Here is a 23623-nt window from a genome sequence, read left to right on the forward strand (position 1 = left end):
TATACATATATATGTACATATAATATAGCGGCAGCTTTCCACAGACTTATATAGGGAATAATTATATTTTTATTTAATTTTACAACATACATACATACATACTATTACTAATATTATTTTTAAAACATAGCAAGACATACATATAATACAATAGCGACATTTATGAACAATTAAAACAATTTTCCAGAGCAATTTTGTGAAAAATACATGATGTGAGTAGCATTATATAAGATTCAACAAATCCGAGACGCAAAATTACTTGAATTTGCATCACAATAAATCATCAACAATTTTAAACATATCAGCCACAAACGAATGAACACAATATTATAAAAAAATCAATAATAATCATGCAATTCACAGAGTCAAAATTTTTAAATCGTCAACGAACTGTCACATAGCCTTATATGCAGATGATACCGCTTGCTTCACAAGAAGCAAAAACCCAGACACTATTCTTAGAAATCTTGAATTTGCAATTATAACAATGACTGAACACTTCACTAAGTGGAAAATTCAAATTAATCAAACCATAACAGACGCCATATTCTTTAGTGTTAGAAAGCATAAGCCAAGTTTAGATCTGAAAATCCCCTCGGGAGAAAGTCTGAAATGGCAGTCAGTAATAAAATATTTAGGAGTAACGTTTGATAAAAGAATGAGATGGGCACCTCACATTGAGGCAGCGAAATGCATGGCGATGCGGGGTATATCCTCAATATATCCAATATTTTATCGCCATAGTTCTTTATCAACTCAAAATAAAATAAAATTATATCGCGCGCTCATATTACCATTATTAACTTATGCTTCACCTGTATGGAATAGCGCCTCGAATACTAATCTTTCCAAGCTCCAAGTAATACAAAATAAATCCCTAAAAATAATCTATAATACACCCATATATACTAACTTGAACAAACTGCATGCCATATATAATATTCCGTTTGTTACAGACATTACTAACAAACTAACCAGTAGATTCTATGACAGAATCACTAATAACCATACTAACACACTTGTGAAGAGTCTCGGTGATTACAACAAAATGTCTATACCCTTCAGGTATAAACACAGATTAACTAAACACAATCTGCTTTAAGTCATCTACTTTAGAGAGTCTTTAATTAATATTATGTATTAGATGTATTATGAACATTTATAAGGATTGTAAATAGGTTTTTGAGCTCTTTCTCTTATTATGCTGTAGATTAACATTAGAATAATATAATACTATGATTACTAACCAAATTAAATTAAATTGTAAAAAAGAAAATGATCAGTAGATTAGTAGCTATTAAAATAGATATAAGATGTATTGTGAACATAATTTGGTAATAATAAAAAGCATTTAAAAATCGAAAAAAATCGTCAAAGCGTTGACTGTGTTCCGTCATTCAAAAAAAATATATAATAAGATTATTCAAATTAGAATAATCGTAGGACTTGTCATTATAAATACCGAACAAGCGATTGCGATTAGATCATCACCGCCATCGCCATATTTTCGACCCGGGGAAAAAAATTAATGGTAGCAGCAGCATCGCAACACATACCTGCCAGAACACATCATCCATAGGAGTGTACACACACACACACACACACACACATTCGGCGACATTCGAAATGATAAATAAACGTCAATGGCAATAATAGAGTATAGGAGTGGTTCGGTATAATTTGTGCGACCGGGGGGGTAGTTGTTGGCGGTACAATAAAACAATCGCAACAATGAATAACGGCCGACGCCATTGTTCGCCTCGCACTTCCATTGTGGCTCAATGTTGCGGCTTTTGTCACTTTGTGGATTTTGCTTTGCCTTTTGGGAAACAATGATCGATTGGTCGCAGGCGTGCTACGCGGACCACAGTTTGACGTGCGCCGAACGACGTAGAAGAGCGCGTAGACGACGTGCTACGAAACGCTCGAAGCGAAGACGAATGCAAATTTATTTTATTTAATTAATTTAACCCGAGAACTGCTTTATTATTTACTGTATATGCATATGTATATCATATATGTATATAATATCGCTATTCTGTGAGTCTGTGTGTGTGTGTGTGTATCTGCGATAACGCTCGCCGTACTATAATAGTCGTTTCGATTCGACATACATATGTACGTCACAGGTAAAACATTGTCAACAAAATTTATGAATATTATAACGAAAGAAAAAAGCTTATATATACTGTTTGCTACCAATGTTTACTCTAGGCTACGATGTCTTGTGAAAATTACTTATATCTATTATATACGCTATTCTCTGTGTGTAGATGTGTTTCTGTGTATGTGTCTGTGTGACATTACGCTCGCCATACTAATATATTCGTTTCAATTCGACATTTGTAAAAACACTGCCAACAAAACGTACGCATATATAATACGAACATTATAACAGATCAACAAAAAAACTTCTATATACTGTTTGCTACCAATGTTTCCTCTAGGCTTATAAGTCTCTGAGCATTTAGCGTCATCTATTGAAAATTTATTTAATTAATATTTTTTTCTATTGGTGTTTTATATTGTTTATCTGTAGGTAGGTAGGTAGTTTTTACCAATTTTTTTTCATATTAAACAATTAAATATAAATATTAAATGAAATATATTTAAAAGGTACATAAAAAAAATTTGACCATGTGCGGATCGAACACAGGACCGACACATTTCTTTTAACAATCAATGGTCAATTCGTCAGTTTTTTTTTTCAATAAAATTTTTCAGTTATAAAATAAAATAAAAAATAAATTTAAACATTATATCAATAACAAATATACGACAGTATAAACTATAAATATATAAAATGTGTGGGATTTCAATCAAAATTATAATCCCGGCTTAAACTGATGTAATTAAATATATTACTAAGAGGCTTGGGCCGCGTAAGTACGTATGTAATGATATTAAGACCGAGAACGATAATAAAATAAAAATAAAATGTGCCGATTTAAATAAAATAAAATAAAATCCATTTTTAGTTCGCTTTTGATTAATTAGCACCATAAATGTAAATCAAACGTGCCTATTACGATTATTTTTCACCATCGTAATGGCGAATTTGATTTCCACATATATTGATGACAAAACCGAGCAAAATGACAAAGTTTGAAAACGATCGGATAAGAACCCAAATTTCGTCAGAAAAAATCAGACGAAAAAATCGAAAGTGAAGTAAGAAGAGTCTAGTAAAAATCAACTCAACCTAAATAATATAAGCTATATCTACATATGTACATATATGTATATACAAAATTATAAAAATTTTAAACCTGAAACACTAATTTAAATATTTTTTATTTATTAAAATTTTAAATATTTATATGCAAAAGTTACTGTTTTTAATTAACTAACGTGTATTTAAAAAATATCCATTTAATTTTTTATATTCATTTTATCGTCCTTTCAAAAACTATTTAGCTGACGTTCAAAAGCAATTTTCAAAACATAAACGCAACGAGTGTTTTAGACATTATTTCGTACAATTTTGAACCAAACATCAATTTTTTTTCGTTCAAATTTAATTAGTTACTATGAACATATGTACATACAGCGGTAATTGGAATATTAGTCACATTGCGATCGCCCAAAAGACAATTTTCGACATGAAAATCGCGAATTCGGAATATTTTGCACTCGAATTCTCGTTAGTATGATAGTTCCGTTATAGAGATTTTAGTGACTTTTGGGGGAGCGCTTTGTTACCAATAACACTGTTCGACACGAAAAATGGTTCAGAGACAAGATATGACTTCTCTTATATGTAGATCTATGCCCAGTAAACACGAATCTGGTAATAAAAAATGTTGATTGGCTCGAGATTCGGAGATATGTGTATTTTTAAATCGCGCGATTTTTCTATATCTTGGTGTTGTTCGTTCAATGTCTCAAAATCTGTCAATTTTCTGTTCAAAATGAATATTGAAATCTATAGTCGGGTATTTTATCTTTCATTTGTAGTACTTTTCAGCATTCAAATCTCTCTAAGTAGTCGTCCAATTCAAATCAAAAGTCAAAAATACTTATTTTCACTTGGGATTTTTTCCCACTGTTAATTCTATTTTATATTGAGTATTTTCTATTGAAACATGTTTATTGGGATAGTATTCTGGTCACACTAGTTTTCATTTAAAAGGGTTAATTGAAAGTGTGCTGAATTTTAAATCGGTAAAATTTCGAGCTAAAAGCTCGTACTAGTATTTACTCGTATTTACACGAATCTGAATTGAATTAATAGGGATAATATATTAAATTGTCTTTATATGAGAATAAAATAAAATTCCACTTAGAAAAATCATATTTCGACTATTCTTGTGGATTAATAACAAAAATTATATATGTATATAACTGGCTTACCTCGATAAAATAAACGAATAGTCGATTTGATCTGTATTTATAAAAATAAAATCTGCAGTAATATAAATGTCTTACCATTCACCCATATGAACTTAAGCTTATGAACAATCTCCCCTCAGACAAAGCTATCTGTTACATGAATATATTCGTATACACATTAATATTTTGATACGCGTTATATAGCACATGCAACTTTTTGGAACGGCAACACTCTCAAATGTCGTCGCTACAAATTTTCGGACAAAAGAACAACACGGAAGTTCGCCCTCTCTTTATCCGCCCCCCTCACAGAGTGCAAAACAAAGCCTCGGCAACGCAAAAATGAAACGCGAGACTTGACTTAATTTTCCCAAGCGGGTGTGAAAACAAGGGTTTGAGAGTTGGAGGGCCGCATCTCGACGAAACTGGCGCACTCCATCGTAATTATTGTCGAGACTATCAATTTCAAGACAAGTTTCCATAATGAAGTGCAGCCAAGATCCGATGACGAAAGCCGGAAGATGCAGGCGAGTGCAAGCTGCACGCGAGATATTGCAGCGCGAGACTTTGCTGAAAACTTAAATGGCGACGACAGTGCAAGACGCTGAAGTTTGCTCTGTGAAACGCTTACCGAACGAGTTCCCTTGTTATACTCTGTCAACATTTTCTTTATTTTCCCTCAATAATGACCCTGCTGAAGAGTTTGTTGCGATTATATTTGTACAGTATTAAGTGTACTATGCGAGGTTTTACTTTCATTTTTAAATCGTTTTTATTGTTTACTAGTGTTGTGCCCGATGAAATATCATCGCATGGGCTATGGCATATTAACCCTCCCTCACCGAAGTGGGGTATGCAAGTGCCACAATTTTTACGTTTTTTGTAATAACTATGTGGTTTTCAAAGCTATACACCCTTTATATACACCCTATATAAATAATGGTTGCAGTAAATTAGCTCAATAGCTAATTTATAGCAACAATTATTTAAGAATGTAATTTATTTATTTATTTACATATACATATACCAGGAAGGCCTTACAGGTAAATCCCAATGCGCCTTCCTGGCCAATTACAAATACAAATGCAGCATTTTTATTACAAGTCGTTGAATTACGAGACACTTAAAAACTCGCAAATTAACGAGACATCTATGAATTGTACATCAATCAAACTTCAAATAGTGGTGACATAGTAGGTAGGAAGGATTTTTAGCCAATTTTTTTTCCGGGAACCGTTTCAACAATGAAATCAGAGAAAATTGGCAAACTCTGAAAGGAAACGATCAGCCTGGGGTCACAAATCCAGGTCTGACCAACAGCATACTCTGAAAAAATCATTTTCATTCAGGGATTGAACCCGGCACCTACTTGACGCTAAGCAGAAGCTATGCTGCTGGCTTAAATAAATAAAAGAAACTATAGAATAAAAAATAGAATTGACTCTACGTATACAATTTTAATTTGAATATTACAATGATTTTATTTTTGTTGTTTTGTTGACTTTCTCCCGTTTAAGAGATATGAGCGTTTAACCCTCCCTTACCGAAGTGGGATATGCCAGTGCCCCCATTTTTACGTTTTTCGTAATAACTACATATGTGGTTTTTAAAGCTATACACGCCATATTTCTTATATTCCTAGAATGAACTACAACAAATTTATTTTAATAGATTTTGTATGATTTAGAAAAGGGGTACATCGTAAAAAATACGTTTATACATTTCTACGTTCCAAAGTATGATTTAAAGGCGGTAGCGATAAGTTATATTTTTGACTGTTCGCTTGCATATTCTTGTTGATCGAGGAATCAATGCGAGAGAAAGAGACAGCGACATTTTTGTAAGCTATTGTTTTCGTCGCTTTTGGCGCGTGGCTATTGAGTCATGCAGTCGCCTGTTGGCCTTTCCTATGTGCGTTTGCATATCGATGGTTGTCGTAATTTTTTTAATACAAAAATATTCCAAAACATGCTGTAGGACTAAAACTTTTTTATGTTGATTTATAAAATGATTAATAAGATATATATTTAACCAATTTGTATTGAGAAAAACTGAATTTTGTTAAAAAAATATTGGAGTCTTACTCGACCCCGGTTCGGGACACTTGTTCGATCTCGTTGCTCCGTCCTTCAAAGGTTAAGCTATTATATTAAGAAAAAATTAAAAGAAATGTGTCAGTCCTGTGTTCGATCATGCTGAAACCATACTGCTGGCTAACATATGTATACATATACATACATATGTATGTATACAATTTTTTAAGCTTGAGAAAAACTTTTGTCGAAAAACGTATACAAATGTATAAGTACATACTTGAATAAATCTTTAACGTATCCTCGACATAGAATTCTACGTGTTACACATAGGAAGCATGCACGTCATACAAAGCCAGTTTTAAAGTAAATATAACTTTTTGATAGCTTCAATTTTGAGCTTACAACACAATGCAAATTCATTTATTTTGTTAAAAGAAGTGCCCTTTTATCCACACTTGCGATGACAATACGCCATTGTTGGCTTTCATAGAACGTATGAAAACTCGTAAAAGCGTATCCGAAATAGAATTTTCACAAGGACGCTGACCCGCCAAACACAAAGTGGCTTCATTTACAAAATTGCACTTAAATTATCTCGAAAATAAAAGAACCCGCACTCGATGATGCCACGAAAATTTGAATTCTCCACGGAGACTTGATCCGGTTGGACACACTTGAATGAATCTGACGATTCCACTTCCAATTTCTGCACTTTTGAGATTTCACTATTTAAAATGACGCCGTTTGAATGTACATACATACATACATATGTAAGTATGTGTACGAGGAGGGGGGGGGGGTGCCGAGGGGGATTATTATTGTACAAATTCCATCTCTATTGTAAATCTGCGTGTTCATTTGTGAATGTGTGCGCTAATCTGGACGTTCATTATGCTTGTGCGGAAGTGGTGTCCGATTGTTCTATTTTTCCAACCAGTAACAAAAGGGAGCCTCGTTCCGATGAAATCGTGTCCGGACACTCTGCCCTCTACTTTGTATTATGCAACGTCCGTGCAACGTCATATGCACCGCAAGGCACTCTCAAACTGTGGGACGCATCGCTGACCATACTTAAAAAACCCCGCCCTAATGAACTTCTTAATTAATTATTGCAATCAAGTCCATTTAACGTGCTTAAAATTTACTTTTCTAATGAGCTCATCTCACAATAAAACAAATTTTATAAACCACTAGCTGAACCCGGCATGCGTTGCAATGCCAGGATAGGGCATGCAATACCCGTTCCCGTTTCAAGTGATGGTTGAAGCTCAACTAACGTCTCTTCAACGCCGTGTCGTCATAAACCAACTGTTAACGTGGTTACCGACGAACCCATTGCCTTGATTACACAATGGCACTTCAAATTTTCGCGTCGGTAAAATCGTAATTAGGAATATTATTATTAAGAGGTTTTTTCCCCTTTTTTTTAACAGTAATCTTCCCGGACATGCATACAACAAATCCTGAAAGTTCCATTGTAATCGGTTCAGTGGTTTAGTAGCCTATACGAGACAGACAGACAAATAGACAAACATTCAATTTTATAAATATAGATTATTAAATAATTGTTGCTATTCTATAATATGTAGATAGAGTGAAAAAAGAAAAAAATTATAGGCGTTTAAACAATTAAAATCTGACACAGCGAGATGGTGGCGAAAAGGCATATAAAGTAAGAAGAGGCTAGTAATGTTCAATGTGGACGAACAATGTGGACGATAGACATCATCGAGAAATATGATGGAGTATTTTCAAACGTGTATATTTCGATTATTTTTTACCATCGTAATGGCAGACTTGATTTCCATATATAACCAGCAGCGTGGTCTAGTGGTGAATTTTGAATTATTTCGTACTTGATGTTACGAGTTCGATTCCCCGCTAAGTCTCGCTGTTGGCCAGACCTTGATTTGTCTAGGTCGATCGTTTCTTATCAGAATTTGCCAATTTTTCTGATTTTCATTGAAACGGTTCCTGTAAAATTGGCGTTTCCTTCCCAATTTTATGTTGCTAACCTTTAGTTATTGTTATATCTTAGGTTTCGCCATATTGCTCACCATAGATGTCTCTGTGGTTGTTTATCCAATATAAAATTCGTATTGATACATGAAAGTTATTCATCGTTATTTATCGTATTAATACGATGTTTGTAATATATGTATACTGACCATAGATGTCAGATATTTAGATTTACATGTATCTATGTAATAATTATGTGGACCAGGAAGGCGCATTTGGGGTTTACCTGTTAAGCCTTCCTGGTATATTTGTATATATGTATGTGAAAATATGTATGTAAAATAAAAAAAAAAACAAAAAAATATATATATATATTGATGACCAAACCAAAGCAAAATGGTAAAGTTTGAAAACGGTCGGTAGAGTGTGGAAAAGAACCCAAATTTCCCAACCCAAAAGTGAAGTAAGAAGAGGCTGGTAATTATAAAGATATAAGTTTAATAAAAAAGCTAAAACTAAATTGATTTTTCTAAGCAAAATTTTTATTTTCCATCTTAATTTTTTTTTACTAAACCTGTCTACCGCTTTATGAGAGAGTTGAAGTTGACTTTCGAAGACAATAAACGTCCTGAAAAACAAATGTGAGACTTTATGCATTATCTATTTAAAATATTGAAAACCTTTTTATTTAAAGAGTTAAAGCATTACTGATTTTACTAAAAATATTCAATGTTTGGAATACACACACACACACACACACATATGAACATATCTATACATACACACACTCGCAAGTTATTTTATAAGGTTTTTTTTTTAATTCTAGATGAATGTTCAATTTAATACGGAGCAAACTTTAGTCAAATTTTAAAATACGTGGTGCAATGAGACAAAAAATCATAGGAAACTTTTTAATGAAAAGTTTTGGAAACGTGTAGCGTAGGTGAAACTGCATATCGTACGGATGTCCGAGAATACAGAGAACCCATTGGACTTGGACTATCCTCTTTTTTATTGTGTTTCGTACTATTTTTTTGCTTTTTTTATTATTTGAATAGGCTACTTCACTTGTTCAATTATTCTACACCGACGGGAGTCGGACAAAAAGCGTCTAGCACTCGTCACGAGTGAATGTAAAACTAAAATTTTATGAGAATGTATGGGGGGGTGGGGGGGGGGGTGTCTGTATGTGGAGCTTTAGAATGTGCTGCAACTTTACGATTTCCAGTCTGCTGAAAATGAGGTGGAGTCGTTCTGGCCATATAACTATTCTATTCACTGCGAAAATGGGATATTTATCTTTAATATTTTTTATCACCGTTCAACCGTAACGGTTCAAACATCGCGTCAATTTATTGAATACGATTGTCAATTTGAAAACGTATATTCTCATTTAAGTATGATATGAAAATAAATTCAGTGCATAATTTTTGAATAAAAAATCGGGTGCGACCGGCCCACGACTTCAAAACCTCATATTTGAGCCATGAAATTTGATTCAACGATAAGCTTCATCCATTGACCGATTTTTTATCACTTGTTCTCATAAATTAACAAATGTCCTACTAACGTTGAGCATTTCATTTCTAATGGTCTATTTTTATAAATATTTATGTACGTATATATACATATTTTTTATGTCAATGTAATATAAAAATGATAAATATGTTAGATGCAGGTTTATACATGTACATATACATTGTTTTCTATATACTTAAATTGAACTAATATCATTTTGAATTTGAATTAAGAAATGGGCTATTATTTTACATGCAAACTATTTTTTTTACATTGAAATGGATTTATCAACGTTGACATGTGTTTTTCAACATTAAAATGGAATTTTCAATATTAAAATGGATTTTCCAACACTTGAATGGATTTAAAACATTAAAATGGTTTTTCAACATTAAAATGCGAAATATCATTTTTCTTTCAAACTCCAAAGATATGTATGAATATTATAGAAAAAATACATTTCAGTCAAAAACTCGTTCAATTTAGGAATAAACTTGATCCAAACTTGATCGAACCAAAATTTTCTCTCGTATATTAAAATAAAAAATAAAAAAAACAGAATATAAGATACTATATACTGATACTAGCCAACATTTTTGAATTTTACCCGGGGTTCTGGCGGATTAAAATATTGAAAAAAGGACTTTCAAAGAATTCCGATCCTTTCCAAAATACTATTTTTGATATATATATATATATATATATATATATGTATGTACGACAAAAACATTTTTCCAGGTTTCAAAGAGAGTCAGAACACAAAATGCAATTAAAAAAAATAAAACAATGAAAAACTAATGAAAAATTGTTTTAAAAAAAAAAACTACTTCCGGTTTACGAATTCTGACTAAAATCCTACCAGCTCTAAGTTAGTACACAATGGATAGAAATATAAATTTTCAGCTTAATACGTTCAGGGGTGCGGACAGAGTAGTGGGCACAACATTTTTGACCTTTCCACGAGGAAAAAAATCCCACTTCCGGTTCATTAAATTAAGTAAATTTTTTTTTATTTTTACTTAAAATCACTATTTTTATCATACACAATAAATATCAAGAAGCTTAAAATAATTTAAAAGGTCAAAATAAAACAATGAAAAAATAATGAAAAATTGTTTTAAAAAAAAAAACTACTTCCGGTTTACGAATTCTGACCAAATCCCTACCAGCTCTAAGTTAGTACATAAAGGATAGAAATATAAATTTTCAGCTTAATACGTTCAGGGGTGTGGACAGAGTAGTGGGCACAACATTTTCAACCTTTCTAAGTGAAAAAAATCCCACTTCCGGTTTATAAAATTTAATAATTTTTTTTCATTTTCATCAAATTGCTACAAGAATTATACTTAAATTTTTTTGTGACGAACACACATGTTTAAGGGGTCGAAAAAAATAGTGGAAGAAAAATCGAACAAGAGTAAACTGCTACTTCCGGTTGACGGATGCTCACTAAATTTTATAATTAACTTGGTATTAAACTTAAACTTCTAGATATGAAATTTCAGTTCAATTAACCAAAAGGTTTCTGAAAAAAACATAAAAAACTTCGATTCTCTAGAGTAAAAGTACTGCTTCCGGTTCAGATAGAAATATTTAAAAAATATGAGATTATAAAAATTATTATTTGTATTATATTTAAAAAAAATTCAGTCCGATTCAATAAGTGGTTTGGGAGATAATTGAATTCAAAAACTTAAAAAAAGAGGACACCTATAAGGCGAGGTACCATTTCCAGTCAACTTAAAAATTTGAAAAAAATTTACGTCGTGTCGATAAGAATTTCAGTAACCGATACTAAGTTTCAGTTCGATAGGACTAACGGTGTTAAAAATATCCCCAAAATACACACCCACACAGACACACACACAGACACACACACAGACACACACACAGACACACACACACACACACACACACACACATTTTTTCTAGATCATGAAAACGTGATCAGTGATCGATTCTGAGTTCGAATCAGTCAAAATCTCGAGTTCGAATTTTCGCATGATCACAAAACTTCATCTATTGTTACTACGTACATAGATAAAGTAAAAAATAATATACCTAATTCGGTAAAATCGAACATATAAACAAGCAAACATTCATTCATATTTATAGATTACTAGTTGTTTTACCCGGCTTCGCTCAGTATTTGTAATATAAACAGCTTAAACATGGCGAATCTAATATGTAGTAAATATTCATTTGTTTTTTTATTAAATTTATGTGAATCCAAAAAGAAAAATCGAATCGCCATCATATTTCCAACCAAAGTTACCAACAAACACGTACGTACAAAGTCTATTTCGAAATTATATGTATATTAGATATTATAGTACATATATACATAGATAGATAAATTAAATAGTTCAAATATTGGCAATACACTTTAATATATAATACATATGTATGTACCTAGATTAAATACAATTTTTCCCCTTTAAAAATAACACGTTTTGCATATTTACAAAAATCATAAATGCATGGAGCAGAGTCGGCTCACGGAAATGATATTTGCTCAGGCTATTGCACCGTTTACCTACCGTTCTCGTCGTTGTCTTTTCAGTACAATGTTTACAGATAAATAATAAAAAAGAAAAAAAAAACACAACAAAACCGTCTCATTAACAGTCGAAAGGCACTATAGCGATGGCCTGTTTTGACTTGGCCTTTTTTTACGCATCCCGAATCGACATCTCGCATCGCCTCAGATTTATTGTGTGTGCGGTCGAATCTAAGCACATGGTCCATCTGTTTCATCAGGCATGCCTTTCCCTTATCAGGATAAGGCCTTAAACTGTGTTTTAATTAAGGGAAAATCGCGTTTTTCACCAGTCTGTCGCCAAACTCCAAAGGACTGACGTTTGATTAAAAATACATAGCGCCAACGCGCGACTCTATTTTTTTTTAACCGATTCCAACGTCCACTTTTATCGCATTTAAATTCTAAAAATCGCATAATATATCGAAAAGTAAATTCCATTCATCGGTTACGGCCGGTTCGTAATAAAATTGAGCTTTTTAATGCAAACGCCGTTGCGCAAAAAGCACACACCTACCCCGTAATAAAAATCATATTTATATTCGAATAACGGGCAAAATGTAAATAACAAAATGGCCTCTGGGGAGGGCAGAGGATATTACCGTTGAATTTTAAGCCGCATTTGAAATATTCACCACTCTTCGTTAATGCAGATTTGCATACTTATCGGCAATTGCATATGTTAATTAGCGAATTGCATTATGCACGATAAATATTGACTTTGGCCGTTAGTAAATTTTCCACCATGATTTGTGAACGGACAGACAGATACACACACACACACACACGCACACACACAAACACACACACACACATACACACACACACTGACATGAAATTAATATTATATCATAGAAATAAACATATCTAAGTTCACATTTGAAAAAACTTGCATACAAATATTTCAACAAAAAATGGTAAACGGTAATTTAACTTAAATAAAACACATATTTTATGAGTGAACTTTAAAAATACTATTTAAATCCGAAAGTTTATTTTATAAAAATAATGCAAAAATACAATATTAATCATATGATCAAATCATTCAATAACCATACTAACACACTTGTGAAGAGTATCGGTGATTACTAGTCACCGGACCCAGAAGGTGCCGCGTATTGTTCAAAGGTTGTAAATGCATTGTTAAAGGTTTGCCGAACCTTTTTTACAAAGGATTTACAACTATGGAACAATGGATAGCACTGTGACTATCCTACCTCTAGTGATTACAACAAAATGTCTATACTCTTCAGGTATAAACAAAGATTACCTAAACACAATCTGCTTTAGGTCATCGACTTTGGAGAGTATTTAATTAATATTATGTATTAGATGTATTATGAGCATTTATAAGATTTGTAAATAGGTTTTTGAGCTCTTTTTTCCTATTATGCTGTACGTTAACATAAGAATATTATAATACTACGATTACTAATATATAAGATGTATGTATTGTGAACATAATTTTGTTAAAATAAAAAGCATTTAAAAATCAAAAAAAAAATCATTCAATTATCAAAAGATCAATTTTTTCGAGAAATTAATCAATTACATCATAATCCTACAGTAAAAATGAATCAATTTCAGTATTTGTATTTAAATATTGTTACGTACGCCGTGGATTGAGCGAATTGTACTTAGACCAACGGATATCTGTTATCGGTTAACTAAATGCATGCACTTACTTCCAAAGATTATATCTGGACTCTAAGTGCATTTAGGCTAAACAATGACCGTTATTAGTTATTTCTCAGAATCGGTATGGGAAGACCCAATCTCTTGGAAATACATATCCGAATACGTGACTATACAACAGGTAAACAGATTATGCGTCCTGAGAGATCTACCCTTTATAAGGCGGTACGTAGGCGATATAATTCATTCTGGACTGAGCGGTGACAGTGCGTGTAACTCCTGAATCATCAATAAATGCTGTGAAACGACTGTTGGCTTTTAGTTGGATCCTCCACCCACCCTTACGCAACAATATTATATTGATTATTTTATTTTTGGTTTAAGTTCGGACCACTGTGGCATTACAGGAGTCCCTAGTGCGCCACAATTGCCGAAAAAATACAGAGAGATGAGAAAAATAAAAATATATACATATGTACATACGTATAATATATACATACACAGACAAAAAATACATTTGTATATTATCATAAAACAACAAAAGCATCATAATAATAGCAGATAGAGTAAAGATATCAAATAATAAAATACAAAGTAGGGAATGTCTTGCACCTATAGCCAGCACCAATTTATAAGAACCAGACGCAAATAAAAAACATGCCTGCGAGGCCCAAATGCAAGAAAGAAGATCAAAATTCCACTCATAAATCAAATTCTATCATGAAAATAATGATGAATGCAGGCTACCAGACAAATAGATTAAAATAATCTCGGATATATTGGTTTACTAGCACTGCATGCTTGACCTCGCATTTGCGCCAGAAATACTTCACCGTATAAATAAACCGTATATAACAACCAATAAGGTATCGCGAACAATCGACCAATGATCTCTCTGCGCTGACAGTACACACTATGATCCATTCGGAGCTAGCTAGCGACGGATCAAAAGCAATAAGCTACCTCTACCATACTCGCTGCGTCTTTCACTCCATCAATACGCAATAGTATTAATTTGTACATATTTAAATTTATACATTATAAATCATATTCAAATGGTGGTGACATAGTGGGCGTATCGTAGGTGTATCAGATAAATTGACTAACTCTGATCGGAAACGATCGACTTCAACGGAGTCACAAATATCTACATCTGACCAGCAATACTGCATAAATATTCGGAGTAAATTCTTTTTCTATCGAGGTCAACCCAAGACTTTAACCCGGGAACCTCTCGGTGGATATAATTAACGCAGCCACCGAGCTTTACTGCTGGCCTTTCAAGTGCTGAGACACAATACACTTAATTTTTCAAAAAAACTGTAAATATACGTGGATGCGGTGCATCCGCTCTAAAATCGCCAGACAAATTGAACGACAGATTAACGGACGGCTGCTTTAAATGCAATTCTCGTCTTCTCGAATGATAGATTGCACATCAGATGACGGGTAACCTTTCGATGTGCACAGATGCAATTATTAAAATGGAAATTATTAAAATTGAGTTGGATCTTTCAGGCGAGTTTAATAAGGCAAGATTCGATAATTTCCGAATCTTGCCTTTATTTAAACTCGCCAGAAAGATCCAACTCAATTTTAATAATTGCATCTGTGCACATCGAAAGGTTACTCGTCATCTGATGTGCAATCTATCATTCGAGAAAACGAGAATAACGTTTAAAGCTGCCGTTCTGTTAATCTGGCGATTTTAGAGTGGATGCACCAAACCCATATACGTAGTTCAAATGAACTACATACATACATATGTATATCGTATCATCTTATTAGTCAGTTGATGACTTGTATGGGATGTGCCACCGTCAATTCAATAAAAATTAATGCTGATTTATGTCCATTCAATTCAATAAAAATTCAGATAGAACCACAAAAAAAGTCGCGCTATGACTGTCATAAAAACGATATTTTGTTCTATGTATTGTATATGTACGTATAATTGTCATAAATCAAACTTCCAGCTTGACCATTAGATCGTCTTTTATAAATGACACCGACGATTCGCTTTAAATGATTGTCAAATAGTCCGCTATATACATAAAACGTGATATCGTTTCACTAATTAATAGCATAAATAGTAGATACACACATACATAAGTCATAGCAATATGGAACCACCCACGTATCGTCTCGTCATGTGAAATTAGTTTATTAACTTCTAAAATGACGCAATGCGTCTACACAGTGTCGCACGAATTAACATTCGGCTCGTAATAAAAATCATAAAATTTACGGCTCGGAATATTTTTACACACCTAAAATTAATAATATCATAATTTATTACATGTTACAAGCATAATAATAAGTCCACTCACCTTTCAATAATTGATGATGCTGCCCGAATAAAACTTGTGATTCACATCTTTATCCATCTTTGTAACACAAATATCCTCATACAATTGAACACTTTTATTTATTATCATCGCGTTCGATTGTTATCCAACGGCGAAACTTTTGATTGATTAATGTTATAATATTATATTGTTCTGTCTATAAACTACATACACACGTATAGATATATTATATATATTATTTAAACAATTTCGATTCAAATCTTTTTCTTCCTTTTCATTTCACTCGCGATTTTCAACACTGAAATTTTCATTTAAAAATAGAAAAATCGCCGTCTAAAACTAGACGTCACACATTTACCGTATTAAGAACACTATGTACAAATACAACTTCAATACAAATCATACACGAAAATTAGTTCTAATAAATTACCGGAACCAAAACTGTACCGATGTTTTAACCTTGTGGAAGGTATAGATAGTTTAACATAACTTTAAAGCATTTTTGCAAGGTAAATTTAAGTTCTAAGGTCAACTAATTCTTATTTAAAATAAAACATCATTCTTGTTGTACTCGAAAACACAACTATTGTTATTATACAGAAGATAATCTCAGATTTATATCGATGTCAAAGGCGATACATTTCGTGTCGCGACACCTCGTGAATAGACATACATACATAAATACATATATTTCCAGTGAAAATCTATTTTAAAAAGTTTGTATGTTTGACTGCTTATATATTTACATACATATATACAAAGAATGTATAACATAGCGGTGTGTAGTTTGAACTTTCAACCGGACGAGTACTGAATCGTATCTGTGCATAATGACAAGCTCCACCTTTGTCTCTTGTCGATATGTTTGTACAAACGAAAGAAAGGAATCTCTGTGGAGGAAATACGCTGCTGCGTATTTGCTTACAATCGTGTTCATAAACAATAAGTAGTGGATGTGTGAACCGACAGTACGTGACCTAGCAATACTTCTCCGGATGAGGAGACTTGTCTTCACAAAAAGGACATCTGGGGCCTTTGTGTTTGTGTGTGTGTGTGTGTATTCGTCTGACGACGGATCCTTTACAATTTTGGCAACCGGTTTAGTTTTATCAGACAAAACGTGCTTTTAAACCATTTCTTTTTAACCGTTAATTTGTAACGCGGACTATTCAATTTTTAATCTTCTTTGGTACTATTATTTTATTTTATTGCATTTTATACCAGGAAAGCCTTACAGGTAAACCCCAATGCGCCTTCCTGGCCAATTACAAACAATGCAGCATTTATATTACACAAGTCGCTGTATTACGAGACACTTACAACTCGCAAATTAACTAGACATCTATGAATTGTACATACATTTTATTGTACATTAATCATACTCAAATAGTGATGACATAGTAGGTAAGAAGGTTTTTAGCCAATTTCAATCGGGAACCGTTTCAACAATGAAATCAGAGAAATTTTCAAACTCTGATAGGAAATGATCAGGTCTGACCAGCAGCACTACATATATACTCAGAAAAATACTCTTTCAATCTATGTAGGTTAGCTGATGGGATCGAACCCGGCGCCTCTCGGTGTTAGTTACTTAACGACCGAGCTATGCTGCTGGCTAATATATAATTTCGAAAGAGACTTTATAAGTATTGTTGGTTGGGAATCGAAAACAAGTCAGTTTCTATTATGATTCGATGGGGTTGAATATTATATTTTTTTCGATTCAAATAAATTTATTTAATAAATTATTAAATTTAATAAAGAAACAAATGAATATTTACTGTTAGATTTGCCATGTTTAAGCTGTTTATATTACAAATACTGAGCGAAACCGAGTAAAACAACTAGCTTAATATAATAACAAAAAGTCGGAAAGAAAAAGTATAGAGCATACACTTAGATATTCAATTATTGACTGTAAATCTAATAAATATAAAATTTCAAAAGAGACTTTCTAACTATATAAGGTTTGGGTGGGATCATCGAAAACAAATCAAAGTTTTGACGAGCAATGACATCAATGATATCGTTGAATTTTATTTTTTTTCGATTCAAATAAATTTAATAAGAAAACAAATGAATGTTCACTATTACATTAGCTATTTTTAAGCGGTTTATATTGCAAATACCAAGCGAAGCCGGGTAAAATCACGTATTGTATAAATGCATTGTTTATTTAATTGATATTTATACTAACGGATGAGAACCAGCGGCTCTTTGTATGACTAAAGTGCGACTATCAGTATCACTTCTTCTTTACATAACATTAGAAGCATACAATTATACTGCACCGTATTATGTTACTTTACGTAATTATTCACATATGCAAATATGTACATATATATATTTTTGTAACTTTTAAAATACAATAAATTTGAAATAAGACTAAAAATAGACCTACCCCTTATGTTCTAGAAAAAAAAATATTTAATTTAAAATGGTGACGAAATCTATAATAAATTTTACTTATACAATATATGTATGTATGTACATATATCATCGGTGGTATCACTACTATGACGTGGGGATATTCAGTGTATGCAAGTCCTTTGGATTCGGGGGGGGTTCGGGGGATCTCCAAATATCAATAAATTATTTTTTTAAATAAATAAAAAAATATAGGAAAATCAATTTCTGAATTCACAATAACTGAAAACAGTAACAACGAACAGAAAAATTTGAACCGCATGCAAAAGCGACCGAAATTCTTTTTTAAATTAAATAAATAAACTTGCAAATTTTAAATATCCTTCCAAAATTCAAAAATTTTGCAATCACATATTTTAAAGACATTTTCCGAACTTGCAAGTTCGCCAAGTCAAATACTCATCATAAATTTCGTCACTATATGTTTTATAACCTTTTTCTAGAATTTAAGGGGTAGGTCTATTTTTTGTCATATTTAAAATCTATTGTATTTAAGTCACAAAAATCGGGGTAAATTTAAATTAGATTTTAAAATCATTTTCTTAAAGATTGTAAGGTATTTATTTATTTAAAAAATATTTCAAAAATTTGATACTTCATGCGACAACCAATTTAATTATTAATTAAATATTTATAGAATAATATGCTGCGGCTCTCAGAGTCATTTCTCGAGCTCGCAAATTTTGCCCTAGAATTTGGCTCTTTGTTCGAAAAAGGTTCCCAACCACTAATTTAAGCATTCTATGATTAATGATTACAGTGTATTGAAATCCTTCAAAAGACAAAACATAAGTAACAAATATTTTAAATTGAATTTAAGGTTGAACCAATTATTATCACTTTGTTACTCATTTTTCTACCCATTCCACATCACTTACAAACGTATGAACGTACATACATAGATACATACATACATATGCCACAATATCAAAATTAAAAATTGCAATTTTCAATAACTGCTGGCATACGACATGATCAACATTTTTTTGTTAATTCAAACAAAAACTATCACGGATAAGATTTCAAATTTTTATTCTAAATACAATCTGCTTTAGATCGTCGACTTTAGAGAGTATTTAATTAATATTATGTAGTAGATGTATTATGAGCATTTATAAGAATTGTAAATAGGTTTTGGAGCTCTTTTTCCTATTATGCTGTACTTTAACATAAGAATAATATAATACTATGATTACTAAAAAAATTAATTAAAATTGTAAAATAGAAAATGATCAGTAGATCAGTAGCTATTAAAATAGATATAAGATGTATTATGAACATAATTTAGTAATAATAAAAAGCATTTAAAAATAAAAATCAAATTCTAAATACATACATATGTACATTCAACAACAACTTTCTTTCAATACATTCTTAAAAGAACATAGTGTGTAATTTAAAAGTACACTCAATATCTAGTATGCCACGTGCGAATATAACTAAATAATGTACATATGATATTTAATCTCAAAAATATAAGGTAAAATAACCGAACTTTCTCCAGACACGTTAGAAAGTGAAAATGAGGCTTAGAATTAAACCATTTGGGATCGAATTCTGTTTAACAAAGAGAGTGGGTACGAGCCGTTTACACATTTTACAAACATTACCGACCAAAAGTGACCAAAAACCAGTTAGTCTGTTGGTCGAGCGCCTCTTGTGAAATTTATACGTGGAAACAACCCGCGTGGGTGGATCTCATGGACAGACAGACAATTTCATTCGGTCGATAGTATAAGGTAATATATACATATATACATATGTATACGACCACAACTCAACAGTGTGACACACCTTTCTCGGTACTCCAACTAACACAATTCATAAATAGGTACATACGTCGAGAGACGGAAACCTTAACTCCCAATTAAGTGAAATACTCATATCTCAATTTACCCAAGTGAGATGACTTCACCAATAACTGACCAAACGCACTGGATATTTGATTATCTAAACCGGTACGCAAAGTATTAACAATAGTGACCAAACAATAAGTGTCATCATTAAAATTGCAACCAATCCAAAATAGCAAAATCAAGTAGCAATACTACTTTTGAATCAATGAAGAGAGGAAGAATGGCGCTTTGTAATGATGAAAATTATTTGCCTAGGTAACTAACAGCCACCCGTGTATTCATTTTTATGAATATGAAGTCAAGTATATAAATTACCACAATAAACAAAATTGCTGTCGATTTTCATGATATTATCAAAGCATATGTATAAATAAAACAACTATAAATTAAAAGACAACTCGAGTTTTTTCATTCCCGAAAGAAAACACAATTTTGGCCATACATACATACATTATTCTACGTATAACGCTTTACCAACGGATGACCGCTATAGACGTCATGCGTAAAATACCAGTAGCGAGTATAGCGTCACTCATAAACAAAATACTTTATGTATGATTGACTATTTAAAAAAATATTTCAGGTGTTGATTGACATATTTGGTCACTTGAATAAATCTAACAATATATAATATGTATATATATATATATATATATATATATATATATATATATATATATATATATATATATAAATATCTATGGTCAAAAACTCGATTTACAAATACACTTTAAAAGTGGCGCCAAAGTTACCGAAAAGGATTACTTTAGCAAAGTTTAAAGGTCTATTCATACTATCCAGTACTGCAAGCCAACAGCCCGGCACAGCAGTGCACGAAAAAGGATACTTCTATTCATACTATACAGCAATGCGCATTTTTGCCTCGTTTATGTTTGTTTACACTTTGGCAACAACATTACATATTTTTCATGTTAATATCAATTTCATTACAATACATATATGTAATAAGATCCACTATGTATAAATTGTGATATGAAAATAAATCCTATAATTTTAATACCTGAACTATGTATGTATATTTATAAATTATATTTAACAATTTAATTTATATAATTAAGTCTGTTTTTAATCATCAAATAATCCAACATTTTAATTAAATTTCGCTATCAATAATGAGACATATTAAAATGAACCAGTCTAAAGGCGTGAAGTACACAAGTGCGATAACAATAGACCGCGTCATAAAAACGATACACTACATGATAATAAACAAAAAAATACTGCAAATTATAACATTGCCAAATCTTTATAAATAAAATAATCGATATTTGCGAATATAAAAGATTAATATACCTACATATATAAACTGAAACAACTTTTATAAAATTTCGAAACACAATTTTTAATGGAAATTGGAATGGAATTCAAACGAGAACGTTTCAGCGCTACTACATACATAAAACAATGCTCGACGCGTGCCACCGTTTGAGTGCCACCAGTTTATCTGGCCCTGTTTGACCATTGTTTTGTCATCGGCCATTCGTATACGTATACGCATTTTTGCCATTCTACAGACCCTCCCAGTTGTCAAAATGCGTTTTGCATGCAACCGACCGACCAAAGCTGGAATTAATTAAAAAAAAATGTCAAAATTTAATACGTTGCAATTTATGAATTATGTATTTTCCATTTTTTTTTTCAGTCAATCGAGCGGTCGATTGCTCGCCCGTGCGAATGACAATATTTACAAATTAATACACCTTTGATCAAATTTCATCCCCCGTTTAGACATTTGCAATATTTGATCGCGTCATTACAATAAGCATGATATGTTATATGTATGAACGTATATAAAAATGATATTAAATAAAATGGTATTAAGCTGACTAGAATGTATCAACGGATTCATCCTACGCGTATACTTTTTTGACACACTTAACTTCAAGAACATTTTTTTTTCAATATAAAATCAAACACATAAAAATATATAATAGTATCCAAGCGTGTATTATTCTCATTGTTGCCTTCTATTACAAAATTTGTAAAAAGTTTGCTTTACGTCATGCAAAAATAAAAATCGTCAAAATATTACTCATGCATGTAAATTGGATCCATTACGCAAAACAATATACATATTTACACACGTTCAAACATGAATCATCTAGCGACAAAGTTTCTTAAAATAAACTTCAACATCTGCTCCCTTTATATGCACATATATTTTATATAATATCGTTAATCCTTTGTAATCACCCCTAATTAGACTATTTCCACGATAAATTAATAACTAAATGAACAAAGAAACCTAATATCATTTCCGATTGATATAATTTAAAGCAGCTACAACTTTGAATTGAGTTTCGTACTACTTATAATTGAACTTCATATCTTACAAAACACCTATTCATTCTTCGTACTGTATTTTAGATAAAAGTAGTTTCTTTATTCAATTTCATTATGAGATAAATAAAGTTTTTACTCTCATTTTTATGAGAGTAAAAAAAGTTACTTTGACCACTGTCTTAAAGTCAGTATTATATACATATAGTCATGTTTGATTAGCTGCTGTCATTGCTCTGATCTGACATAAGATACCGATGTTTATAAGTTCAATAATGATTAAAACTTTTTAGCTTAATTTCGGAGATCATTAGCTTACTTCAATGTTAACTTTTCTTATAATTGCTTACTTTTCCATATGTAACTCCATGGTCAAAACGGATCCAAAATATAATTAATACAGTTGATTTTTCAGGCTTCGAGAAATTGTAAAGGAGAACTGAGGGGCGGGGGGGCTGAAGAAATACAATTCCAACCCCGTTTCAAGAACCATGAGACATTACATCAAATTTAACGACTTTTAATTGAAAACTATGTTAAATTCTACATAGTAAAGATTGAAGATTTATTCAGTGTGTAGATATGACACTAATCGTACAAATTTCACACAAATAATAATAATAAAATTCGGGTGTAACCAACCCATGACTTTATCTATGCATTTGAGGAATATAAGAAGGTCACAAAATAAAATTCTATATTGACCCGTAC

At 31.9% G+C, this 23623-nt stretch overlaps 1 protein-coding gene across 1 annotated transcript in view; it reads right to left on the reverse strand.

Moving 5' to 3' along the window:
• Positions 1-23623, reverse strand: part of Lrt (Leucine-rich tendon-specific protein) — a 153255-nt gene that overhangs the window by 127048 nt on the left and 2584 nt on the right. Inside the window, exon 2 of the mRNA XM_077433551.1 lies at positions 16350-16531. The gene's annotated coding sequence lies outside the window, so the exon portion shown is untranslated. The remainder of the gene's footprint in view (positions 1-16349; positions 16532-23623) is intronic.

This window comes from Arctopsyche grandis, chromosome 1 (genome assembly GCF_051622035.1).
Source record: "Arctopsyche grandis isolate Sample6627 chromosome 1, ASM5162203v2, whole genome shotgun sequence".
Lineage (NCBI taxonomy): Eukaryota > Metazoa > Arthropoda > Insecta > Trichoptera > Hydropsychidae > Arctopsyche > Arctopsyche grandis.